Source organism: Rutidosis leptorrhynchoides, chromosome 1 (assembly GCF_046630445.1).
Source record: "Rutidosis leptorrhynchoides isolate AG116_Rl617_1_P2 chromosome 1, CSIRO_AGI_Rlap_v1, whole genome shotgun sequence".
Taxonomy (NCBI): Eukaryota; Viridiplantae; Streptophyta; class Magnoliopsida; order Asterales; family Asteraceae; genus Rutidosis; species Rutidosis leptorrhynchoides.
In genome coordinates, this window is record NC_092333.1 from 669,088,349 (window position 1) to 669,102,788 (window position 14,440).

The window sequence follows — 14,440 nt, forward strand, 5'->3', positions numbered from 1 at the left end:
CTTTGAGTAGAAAGGACAGAGAACCTATACGGGTAAAAGCTATGAATATAATTATTCGTACTAACCTTACTACTCAAATAAAGGAGGCGCAACAGGGAGTTGTAAAAGAAGGGAATTTGAAGAATGAAATACCCAGAGGATCGGAGAAACATCTTAATATTCGGGAAGACGGAACCCGACATAGGGCTGAAAGAATTTGGGTACCAAAGTTTGGAGATGTGTGAGAAAAGGTACTTAAGGAAGCACATAAACACAGATATTCAATACATCCCGGAGCGGGGAAGATGTACAAAGATCTCAAGAAACACTTTTGGTGGCCGGGTATGAAAGTCGATATTGCTAAATACGTAGGAGAATGTTTGACGTGTTCTAAGGTCAAAGCTGAACATCAGAAACCATCAGGTCTACTTCAACAACCTGAAATCCCGGAATGGAAATGGGAAAACATTACCATGGATTTCATTACTAAATTGCCAAGGACTGCATACAATTTGGGTAATAGTCGATCGTCTTACCAAGTCAACACACTTCCTGCCAATAAGAGAAGATGACAAGATGGAGAAGTTAGCACGACTGTATTTGAAGGAAGTCGTCTCCAGACATGGAATACCAATCTCTATTATCTCTGATAGGGATGACAGATTTATTTTAAGATTCTGGCAGACATTACAGCAAGCATTAGGAACTCGTCTAGACATGAGTACTGCATATCATCCATAAACTGATGGACAGAGCGAAAGGATGATACAAACGCTTGAAGACATGCTACGAGCATGTGTTATTGATTTCGGAAACAGTTGGGATCGACACCTTCCGTTAGCAGAATTTTCCTACAACAATAGTTACCATTCAAGCATTGAGATGATGCCATTTGAAGCACTTTATGGTAGAAAGTTCAGGTCTCCAATTTGTTGGAGTGAAGTTGGGGATAGACAGATTACTGGTCCAGAGATAATTCAAGAAACTACCGAGAAGATCATCCAAATTCAACAACAGTTGAAAACCGCCCAAAGTCGACAAAAGAGCTACGCGGACATTAAAAGAAAAGATATAGAATTTGAAATTGGAGAGATGGTAATGCTTAAGGTTTCACCTTGGAAAGGTGTTGTTCAATTTGGTAAACGGGGGAAACTAAATCCAAGATACATCGGGCCATTCAAGATTATAGATCGTGTCGGACCAGTAGCTTACCGACTTGAGTTACCTCAACAACCCGCGGCTGTACATAACACTTTCCACGTCTCGAATTTGAAGAAATGTTTTGCTAAAGAAGATCTCACTATTCCGTTAGACGAAATCCAAATCATCGAAAAACTTCAATTCATTGAAGAACCCGTCGAAATAATGGATCGTGAGGTTAAAAGACTTAAGCAAAACAAGATACCAATTGTTAAGGTTCGATGGAATGCTCGTAGAGGACCCGAGTTCACCTGGGAACGAGAAGATCAGATGAAGAAGAAGTACCCGCACTTATTTCCAGAAGATACGTCAACACCTCCAACTGCTTAAAATTTCGGGACGAAATTTATTTAACGGGTAGGTACTGTAGTGACCCGAACTTTTCCATGTTTATATATATTAAATGAAATTTTTATTTACATGATTAAGTTTTTCCAACATGTTAAGCAATCAAACTTGTTAAGACTTGATTAATTGAAATAGGTTTCATATAGACAATTGACCACCCAAGTTGACCGGTGATTCACGAACGTTAAAACTTATAAAAACTATATGATGACATATATATGATTATATATATAGTTAACATGATATTATCATCAGTAAGTATCTCATTAGGTATTTTAACAATGAATTATATACATAAAATTGAGTTTATTGAATTAAGAAACTCGAAACGATATATATAACGATTATCATTATAACAACGTCTTACTAAATACATATGAATCATATTAAGATATTGATACACTATGTTTAATCATGATAAATGATAAGTAAACATGTCATTAAGTGTATTAACAATGAACTACATATGTAAAAACAAGAATACTAACTTAATGATTTCGAAACGAGACATATATGTAACGATTATCGTTGTAACAACATTTAACTGTATATATATCATACTAAGATATATTAATATATCATAATATCATGATAATGTAATAATTTAACATCTCTTTAGATATAATAAACAATGGGTTAACAACATTTAACAAGATCGTTAACCTAAAGGTTTCAAAACAACATTTACATGTAACGACTAACGATGACTTAACGACTCAGTTAAAATATATATACATGTATTGTTTTAATATGTATTCATACACTTTTGAAAGACTTCAAGACAGTTATCAAAATACTTCTACTTAACAAAAATGCTTACAATTACATCCTCGTTCAGTTTCATCAACAATTCTACTCGTATGCACCTGTATTCGTACTCGTACAATACACAACTTTTAGATGTATGTACTATTGGTATATATACTTAAAATATCAGCTCTTATCAGCCCATGTGAGTCACCTAACACATGTGGGAATCATCATTTGGCAACTAGCATGAAATATCTCATAAAATTACAAAAATATTAGTAATCATTCATGACTTATTTACATGTAAACAAAATTACACATCCTTTATATCTAATCCATATACCAACGACCAAAAACACCTACAAACACTTTCATTCTTCAATTTTATTCATCTAATTGATCTCTCTCAAGTTCTATCTTCAAGTTCTAAGTGTTCTTCACAAATTCTATAAGTTCTAGTTTCATAAAATCAAGAATACTTCCAAGTTTGCTAGCTTACTTCCAATCTTGTAAAGTGATCATCCAACCTCAAGAAATCTTTCTTATTTATAGTAATATATCTTTCTAATACAAGGTAATACTCATATTCAAACTTTGATTCAATTTCTATAACTATAACAATCTTATTTCGAGTGGAAATCTTACTTGAACTTGTTTTCGTGTCATGATTCTGCCTCAAGAACTTTCAAGCCATCTAAGGATCCTTTGAAGCTAGATCTATTTTTCTCATTTCCAGTAGGTTTATCCACAAAACCTGAGGTAGTAATGATGTTCATAACATCATTCGATTCATATATATATAACTACCTTATTTGAAGGTTTAAACTTGAAATCACTAGAACATAGTTTAGTTAATTCTAAACTTGTTCGCAAACAAAAGTTAATTCTTCTAACTTGACTTTTAAAATCAACTAAACACATGTTCTATATCTATATGATATGTTAACTTAATGATTTAAAACCTGGAAACACGAAAAACACCGTATAACCGGACATACGCCGTCGTAGTAACACCGCGGGCTGTTTTGAGTTTGATAATTAAAAACTATGATAAACTTTGATTTAAAAGTTGTTCTTCTGAGAAAATTATTTTTCTTATGAACATGAAACTATATCCAAAAATCATGGTTAAACTCAAAGTGGAAGTATGTTTTTCAAAATGGTCATCAAGGCATCGTTCTTTCGACTGAAATGACTACCTCTTACAAAAACAACTTGTAACTTATATTTCCGACTATAAACCTATACTTTTTATGTTTAAACTCATAAAATAGAGTTCAATATAAAACCATAGCAATTTGATTCACTCAAAACGGATTTAAAACGAAGAAGTTATGGGTAAAACAAGATTGGATATTTTTTGATTGATTTAGCTACGGGAAATATTGTAACAATTCTATACAAATCATATCTTAGCTAACTTATATTGTATTATACATGTATTCTAATATATTATGTAATCTTGGGATATCATAGACATGTATGCAAATGTTTTGACATATCATATCGACCCATGTATATATATTATTTGGAACAACCATAGACACTCTATATGCAGTAATATTGGAGTTAGCTATACAGGGTTGAGGTTAATTCCAAAAATGTATATATTTTGAGTTGTGATCTAGCCTGAGATGTGTATACACTGGGTCGTGGTTTGATTCAAGATAATATATATATCGATTTATTTCTGTACATCTAACTGTGGACAACTAGTTGTAGGTTACTAACGAGGACAACTGACTTAATAAACTTAAAACAGTAAAACGTATTAAAATGTTGTAAATATATTTTGAACATACTTTGATATATATGTACATATTTGTTATAGGTTCGTGAATCGACCAGTGGCCAAGTCTTAATTCCCGACGAAGTAAAAATCTGTGAAAGTGAGTTATAGTCCCACTTTTAAAATCTAATATTTTTTTTTGGGATGAGAATACATGCAGCTTTATAAATGTTTTACAAAATAGACACAAGTACGCAAAACTACATTCTATGGTTGGATTATTAAACCGAATATCGCCCATCAAGTCTGGTATCCTAAGAATTAGAGAAATGGCCCCTAATTGACGCGAATCCTAAAGATAGATCTATTGGGCTTAACAACCCCCATTCAGGTTATGGATGGTTTAGTACTTTGGGATTATTATACAGACGAGAGGTTCTGTTTTGGGGATATTCTATGCATTAAGTTAATGTCGGTTACCAGGTGTTCAACATATGAATGATTTTTATCTCTATGTAGTTTGCGAAATGCCTGATATGAGATGTATATTTATGGAAAAATGAAATCTTGTGGTCTATTATTATGATTTGATAATATATAGGTTAAACCTATAACTCACCAACATTTTTGTTGACGTTTTAAGCATGTTTATTCCCAGATGATTATTAAGAGCTTCCGTTGTTGCATACTAAAATAAGGACAAGATTTGGAGTCCATGCTTGTATGATATTGTGTAAAAACTGCATTCAAGAAACTTATTTTGATGTAATATATTTTTATTGTAAACCATTATGTAATGGTCGTGTTTAAACGGTATATTTTAGATTATCATTATTTGATAATCTACGTAATGCTTTTTAAACCTTTATCGATAAAATAAAGGTTATGGTTGTTTTAAAAATGAATGCAGTCTTTGAAAAATATCTCATATAGAGGTCAAAACCTTGCAACAAAATCAATTAATATGGAACGTTTATAATCAATATGAACGGGACATTTCAATTACTTGACTTACTAGAGGTCGAGAAGAGAATAAAAAAGGCAAAGAGCTCCAAAATATAAGAAAAAATATAAAGCCCAATAGCAACACGGAGGTTATAAACTGTGAATATTAATACGAATAGCAATATAGAGACACTGTAGAATTAAGAATAGTATCACCCCAAGGTAATGGTAAAAGTAAACAGATTTTTCTGGTGGAAGATTGAAATGAAGGATGACAGAAATGATAATTAGGAAAATATCAAGGATCAGAACTGAAATAAGCATTTTGAATCTTGGAATTGAGTATAGAAGTGGTGAAAACTAATGAAACGGAAAAGGTAAATTTATAATGGAAAAATCAGACGTAGTAATTGGGACAGATCATCGCATTTAATTAAAGAGATCCTAATTTCCTTAAATCTCGAAGAATCAGATCTTATAGATTTCCAAGATTTTCTTTTGAATCCCTTGAATTCCAGAATTCAACCATGACTAGTAAAAGTTATGACGAAACTTTATTTTTTCATTTCACTCTTTTGTGATAGCTTCACTCGTACTCTTCGAGTAGTCGAATTATCTTATCCATATTACTCAACAGTAATAAAACTCTATTTATCAGCTCGTATTCGTCATGAAAACATTTTTGTTGTTAGCCATGACCACCTCACTAAAATTTCGGGACGAAATTTCTTTAACGGGTAGGTATTGTGATGACCCGGAAATTTCCAACCAAATTTAAACTTGATCTTTATATTATTTTGACACGATAAGCAAAGTCTGTATAGTTATATCTCAAAATTTTTGAACTGTTTGATATATTCAATTGACCTTTGACCATTCCCGATGATTCACGGACAATTATTTGTACACAAGTGTGTGTGTGTGTGTGTATATATATATATATATATATATATATATATATATATATATATATATATATATATAAATGTAAGTACATAAAATAATTTGAAATTAAAATATATAAATTTAACATTAGATTTAAAAATGTAAAATAATATACAAAACAATTAAGTTACTGATAAAATGAATATCGATACATATATGATTCTATATAAAAATTAATGTAGTATGTATATTAAAATATATAAAAGAAAGGGCGTATGTAATATTAATAAATTAAATAAAATTACGAGTTTAGATATAGTGATATATCTATATTATTATTGTTACTCTCACTATTATTAATAATATTAATTTTAATTATTAATATTATTATAGTATATACTATATAGATATGAAATTCGACACATGTAATTTGTATATATTAATTATCACTTGTAATATCATTAGATGTTATTATCATCTTTATCCTTAATAATCATTATTTTTATTATCGTAATTAATAATATTAGTATCATCATCTTTATAACTATTATTATAATTATTAATATTATTATTATTATTGATATCATTATTAACATTATTATTAATAATTATCATTATATTTGATATTAACATCTTTATTATTATTTCCGGTAATGTTAATAAAAGTATTATTATTATTATTATCATTATTCTTAATATTATTAGCTATTATTTTGATATTAATATTTTTAATATTATTTTTCATTATTATTATTATTATTATTATTATTATTATTATTATTATTATCAGTATATTATTATTAATAAAATTTACAGTATTTTTGTATTAATAGATTTATAATTTACTAACTATTAATAATTACTATATACATATAAAAACAAATGAATAAAATGGAATCAGTTACCCATCTATATCGACTTTTCATTCTTTCTTCTTTACTGGATCTCCTTGTCGACAATTATCACTAAGGAACAACCTTGTTATTGCTCCACTTATTCGATCACTAACTTTATGTAAACATATCACCTCCTGCTATTCGGAAAAAAAAAACAAATATTTAAGAAAAACTGTTTTTTCTCTGCTCGCCATGTATTGAATTTGAAAACTTCAATTTCAGTTCTTTATCCAAAATCTAAAATTGCAGATGTGTTAAGAATTATTCTATCGACCTATCTGCAAATTTACAACTTTTAATTCCTCAAATCTATTACTAAATTGCGAGTCAAAGTTTTATGTTCAAAAGTCAATCAATTGTTCATCAGAAAAATTCGAACTTGTTGTTGTGTGTTGAGTGAAATTAAGGATTTATAAAGATTCTAGTAAAGTTTTAAAGAGTATTTCGTGTAGGAACCAACAGCTGAAACTGCTTAAAAATCGAAATCAGGATTTGAGTTTCAATTAATTATTATCGCGACGATTACAGCTGTTGTATTCTGTTTTATAAATTTTTCTTTCAGTTATGTCTGTTAATTACAAATATGTCATTTCTATTTATGTTTCAAACATAAATCAAATTTCAATTTGAGGTTGGATGGATCTCTGGTCGACGGTTTAAATTGAAGAAGAAGATGATGAAAATAGAAAATGAATTCGGGTTAAAAATATTTTGGTTTAGTAATATTTCAGAAAATGGGCACAGCCCAGCTGGTTTAAGTGTGTGTCGGGGAAGCGTGAGGCCTTGGGTTCAATCCCTGCTTGGTGCAATTCTTTTTAAAATGGGCATTCTAAGGTAGTCTTTCTTTTTTTAAAATCATTATAATAATTATTATTATTGATATTACAATTATTATTGTTATTGTTATTGTATTATTATTATTATTATTATTATTATTATTATTATTATTATTATTATTATTATTATTATTATTATTATTATTATTATTATTATTATTATTATTATTATTATTATTATTATTGTTATTGTTAGTTTAGAACATTTATTATTATTATACAAGTATTATTATAAAGGTTAACATTTATGATTATAAGTACTAATATGATTTTAACAATTATAAAAGTATGATTATCATTATTATTGTTGTGACGCCCCGTACAAAACCATCGTGCATGATTCATCAACAACAGGATCTTTACACGGTTGAATACTACATACTGTTTAAAAACCAGTTTGCATTCATAAAAAGATAACGTTTTACAAAAGATAGCGCGCATCATACGAATAGGAGCATAAACATAATTATTTGACCCTAAGGTCATTACAAAGCCATTATTTGAAATTAACATAAACTACGAATGCAATAGAAAAGTTCCATGAATGAGACATCTCTAGTAATGCAGCGGATAACTAATACAGCAGGTCCTTAACAGCAAGACAGCAAATCTAACAGTATGACATCAAGTTTAACAGCGGAAGCAATAAACCTCTAGGCACCTGAGAAATACATGCTTAAAAGTCAACACGAATGTTGGTGAGCTATAGTTTAAGTTGTAACAGTAACGTAAGATAGGCCACGAGATTTCAGTGTAACAAACAATATGAAAAGTATATGTATAACCGTGGGCACCCGGTAACTAGACTTAACGTTTATAACCCCCTGAAAGTACACTTGGCGAATGCGTATGTTCACGAAGTATTAAACACCCGTTAAATACTAGCGCGACTAGCCCGAGTGGGGATGTCAAACCCTATGGATCCATATCTAAGATTCGCGTTCACCGGTTCAAAAACCAATGACTAAACGTTACCGTGCTAAGGGGAATGTTTATGCCGTTGTATAACCCACACACATATAAAGTTTAAGTACTCGTGCCTAACATGTAAAACGTAAAAAACGCAAGTATTCTCAGTCCCAAAATAGTTAAAGTAAAAAGGGATGCTATAACTCACAGTGATAAAAGCGGTAAAGTCGGTAATGAAAGTACGCAAGTAGTAAGTCGGTCCGAAAGGTCGTCAATCCTAAACCAAAGGTTACTAGGTCAGTAGGTTGTCTTAATAAATTCTAATAGTGCATAAAATAAGTTTAAGTGTCATCATCATCATCATTCATCATCATAAAAGCTAAGTAAGTTCAACAAGAATAGAGATCGAAACAATAGGCTGATTCGGTCAGCTGCTACGACCTCTACGTAAATCAAAAAGATGCATAGTCAGTGGCTTTGGCTCTGTATATGAGTCCCCTAACAGCTAACAAATTTTTAGAACCTAACTCGACTTCGTTTGACCGTGGCGACGGTTTAAGTGCGAGTAGGTCAGAAATTTCAGCACAACGTTAATAGGGTGTAGTGACTCTCGGAGGGCCATAAATCCTAAACCGTAACTCGGATTAAGACGAGGCCTAAATGGAAAATCATCTACTCGAACCGAACTAACTGAAAATCAACTTTCCAGTAGCCTAGGTGGCCTGATCAGATACGAAAATCAGTGGACAAGTGCTCCGGTGGGGTTCTTGGTGCTTGATGCTCATCACGGTTCTCATCCTTGATGCTTGTAGCTTCAAGTGTACAACTCGTTGATGGTTTAGCGTCACTTTTGACCAAGATTCTACCATCAATACACAATATTTTAAGACCAAGTGGTAACACAACTCATTTAAGAGTCTTAGATGGATGATGAACCAAAGTTACATCATATCCTTAGTCTTAACACAATTACAAGTCCTATTTACAAACAAAGTTACAAAATTTACATCAATTAAACAAGTATGAACATGATCTAAGTCAAATGAAGTGATGGAACCCTAAGCTAGAGAGCTTGGATCCCTTTCACACAAGTTACAAGGTTGCAAAGCTAGAAAGCTTGAACCTTTATTGTTCTTGAAGATCTTGAAGCATAAAGCTTGGATCTTTAAGTTTCATGAAGACCATAAACACAAGTTTTGATCTTAATAACAAAACAACAAGATCATAAGCTAGAAAACTTAGATCCAATAACAAGATATGAAGATTCAAGCTAGAAAGCTTACATCTTAATTGTTCTTGAAGATCTTGAAGCATAAAGCTTGGATCTTGAAGATGCATGAAGATTACAAACAAAAGTTTGAATCTTTATCACAAAATAACAATATTAAAGTAAAAGAAAGATGAATCTACAAAGTTGGTGATGATTCAAAGCTAGAAAGCTTGAATCTTCCATGTTCTTGAAAGATTCATGCTTGAATCAACAAGATGTAACCAAGATCAAAGCTAAATGGAACTTGATCTTCATATAATGATGATGATGGCCACAAAAATGAAAGGAAAAGAAGAAGAAAAAGAAGACTTACAAGTAATACTAGAAAGGAAAGAAAGAAAGAACAAGTGTGTGTGAAAACCAAAATGAGAGCAAGTGTAAAATGGGAGGTAAATGGCTAGTATTTATAAGAAAAGTTTTTGACATGGATTGATGACATGGATTGGCCATGAGGTCGTGATTTTGAGGGGGGGGGGGGAGGGAGACAAAAAGTTGCTTTTTGGCTAATGGTGTCTAAAGTGTGTCCTTATGCTAGAATCCCATGTGACAAAGTTGATAATACTTATCCATTATGCTAGTATGACTCATTAATTATTTATTTATTTATTTATTTATTATTATGGGTCACTAGTAATAATACTTGGGCTAATTAATTGGGTCACTAGCTAGAGTAGGGTAGGCTTGAGCCCAACAAGGTAGAAAGTCCAACAAGATGAATTACCGGGCTTTTGCAATTAAATAAATAAAATTAAGCATCCAAAGGCCCAAGTAATTATTATTATAAAATAATAATTAATATTTCGCTGCTCAAATATTCCGGTTACGACAAAAGTTAAACGTGCGCGCAGTTCGCGGTTTATTCGAAACGTAAAATAACACTAACGGTTATAAAAGCATCCGGTGAACAAGTTAAGTATCCTACATACTCTAAGGCACGTTTTAACATATAATTGGGAGTAAACCACCTATATCAAGTTTCTAGAGTATAAAGTAACATAGTACGCACAGATACGCAGTTTCGCTAAATTACAAGGCACAAAAGCAAGTCAAAAAAGTCGGGTTATTACATTACCCACCTGTTATTGGAAATTTCGTCCCGAAATTTAAGCTGAGGTAGGTGTTGGAGTCGGGAAAAGGTGAGGATACTTTCGCATCATTTGATCCTCTCGTTCCCAGGTAAACTCAGGTCCACGCTTGGCATTCCATCGAACTCGGACAATTGGAATCTTATTGCGTTTCAAGGTTTTGACCTCACGGTCCATAATTTCAACAGGTTCTTCCACGAAGTGGAGTTGGTCATCAATCGTAAGTTCTTCCAGTGGTATGACAAGTTCTGGTGGAGCAAAACACTTCTTCAAATTTGATACATGAAAAGTAGGATGAACAGCACTCAATTGGGTCGGAAGATACAACCGATAAGCAACGGGTCCAACACGTTCCAAAATTTCGAAAGGACCAATGTATCGCGGGTTTAACTTTCCGCGCTTTCCAAAGTGAATCACACCCTTCCAAGGTGTGACCTTCAACATCACGCGGTCACCCATGTTAAATTCGAAGTCTTTACGTTTAAGATCGGCATAACTCTTTTGGTGATCGCGGGCCGTCTTAAGTCTTGCTTGAATATGAGAAATCTTCTTCGTCGTTTCATGGACTATCTCGGGTCCGGTGATTTGCACTTCGCCTAACTCGGTCCAACAAATAGGAGAACGGCACTTGCGGCCATACAACGCTTTAAAAGGTGCGGCTTTAATACTCGAATGATAACTGTTGTTGTAAGAGAATTCGGCTAGCGGCAGATGCCTTTCCCAAGACTTTCCAAAGTCAATAACACAGGCACGCAACATGTCCTCCAATGTCTGAATCGTTCGTTCACTCTGACCGTCGGTCTGTGGGTGATAAGCGGTGCTCATGTCGAGATGAGTTCCCAAGGCTTCTTGCAAGGAACGCCAGAATTTGGAAGCAAAACAAGGATCGCGATCGGAGATAATTGATAAGGGCACACCATGACGGGATACAACCTCTTTGATGTACAGTTGAGAAAATCTCTCCATTGTATCTATTTCTTTCATCGCTAGAAAATGAGCAGATTTGGTAAGATGGTCAACGATAACCCAGATTGTATCGTATCCGCCCACCGTCTTTGGTAGCTTCGTGATGAAATCCATCGTAATTGCTTCCCATTTCTATTGTGGGATTTACGGTTGTTGAAGTAATCCAGATGGATTCTGATGTTCAGCCTTAACCTTCGAACAAGTCAAACACCTCCCAACATAAGTTGCAACATCCTTCTTAAGATTTGGCCACCAATAGTGTTCCTTGAGATCGTGGTACATTTTTTCGGCTCCTGGATGAATCGAATATCTCGACTTGTGGGCTTCATCAAGTAAAAGGCTTCGTAAATCTCCATAACGAGGTACCCAAATTCTTCCGGCATAACATCGGAGTCCAGACTCCTTAACCTCGAATTTAGAGATGAGGATGTTTAGGTATTCGCGAGATATGTTCTCCTCCTTGAGAGCCTCTTCTTGGGCTACTCGGATCTGGCTATGGAGGTTCGAATGGATGGTGATGTTCAGAGCCCGAACACGAAGAGGTATCGTTCTCTCCTTTTGACTTAAAGCGTCGGCTACAACATTGGCCTTACCAGGATGGTAACGAAGTTCACAATTATAGTCGTTCAGCGTCTCAATCCATCGTCGTTGTCTCATGTTCAGCTGCTTCTGATCAAAGATGTGCTGGAGGCTTTTGTGATCGGTGAATATGGTACTCTTTGTTCCATAGAGATAATGTCTCCACAGCTTCAATGCGAAGACAATGGCTCCAAGTTCGAGATCGTGAGTAGTGTAGTTTCGCTCATGAATCTTCAGCTGACGAGATGCATAAGCAATGACCTTCGTTCTTTGCATCAATACACAACCAAAACCATTCTTCGAAGCATCGCAGTACACAACGAAGTCATCACTGCCTTCGGGAAGAGATAAGATAGGTGTGGTGGTTAACTTCTGCTTCAGGGTCTGAAATGCTACTTCTTGTTCGGTTTCCCAAACGAACTTCTTTACTTTGTGAGTCAGTGCGGTCAAAGGACGCGAAATCAGTGAAAAACCTTCAATAAACCTTCTGTAGTAACTGGCAAGACCTAGAAATTGGAGAATGTGAGTCGAAGTAATGGGTGTCTCCCACTTGCTGATAGCTCCAATCTTGGCGGGGTCAACTTTGATACCTTGATCACTCACAATATGACCCAGAAATTGGACTTCCTTCAGCCAAAATTCACACTTGGAGAATTTGGCATAAAGTTGCTCTTGTCTCAAGAGTTCAAGCACTAACCGAAGATGTTGCTCATGTTCTTCTTCGCTCTTGGAGTAGATGAGGATATCATCTATGAAGACGATAACGAATTTATCCAGATAAGGCTTGCAGACACGATTCATGAGGTCCATGAACACGGCTGGTGCGTTGGTTAATCTGAACGGCATCACGAGAAACTCGTAATGACCATAGCAGGTTCTAAATGCAGTCTTCATCACATCACTCTTCTTCACCCTCAATTGGTGTTAACCGGATCGCAAATCGATCTTAGAGTAAACGCTTGATCCTTGCAGCTGATCAAAAAGATCGTCGATTCGGGGAAGAGGATATCGATTCTTGATCGTCAATTTGTTGAGTTCGCGGTAGTCGATACACATGCGGAAGGATCCATCCTTCTTCTTCACGAATAAAACAGGTGCGCCCCAAGGCGACGAGCTCGGTTGGATAAACCCTCGGTCGAGCAATTCCTGAAGTTGACTCTGCAACTCTTGCAGTTCGGAAGGTGCTAGTCGATAAGGTGCGCGAGCTACGGGTGTAGCTCCCGGCACTAGATCGATCTGGAATTCCACGGCTCTCGGTGGCGGTAATCCAGGCAGTTCTTCCAAAAAGATGTCGGGGAATTCATTCACGATCCGCACATCATTCACGCTCTTCTCTTCTGTTTCTAAAGCCTTCACGTGTGCTAAAACAGCAAGACGTCCTTTCTTCATGATCTTCTGCGCTTTCATACAACTAATGAGGTTCAGATTCGAACTACATCTCTCTCCGTAAATAGTCAATGGCTCACCGTATCCTTGTGGTATACGAAGAGTTTTATCTCCACAGATAATATCGGCCCTTACTTTAGTTAACCAGTCCATGTCGACAATCACGTCGAAGCTTCCCAATTTGATAGGTATTAAGTCAATTGCGAAGTCCACACCAGCTATGTTAATAATAGCTCCTCGTCCAATTTGGTCAACTTTCTCAAGTTTTCCATTGGCTACTTCTACTAGCATATTCTCTTCTAAAGGCACTAATGACCAATCTATCTTAGAGCAAAAGTTTCTACAGACATAGCTTCTATCGGCACCAGTATCAAATAGGACAGAGGCTAATAGTTTGTTGATTGTGAATATACCTGTAACCAAGTCGGGGTTCTCACGTGCATCCCTTGCATTAACGTTGAAAGCTCTACCACACGGTGGTCCGCCGCCCTTCTTTTTATTGAGGCAATCATTCCTAAAGTGGCCCTGCTGTCCACACTCATAGCATTTTCTTGGCCCATTTTGGTTTGTCCTCACAGCTGGAATGGGAATCTTGCAGTCCTTGCCAATATGCCCGGTCCTTTTGCACTTTTCACAGACCACATTATAGTACCCGGTATGGTTCTTGTAGCACCTCT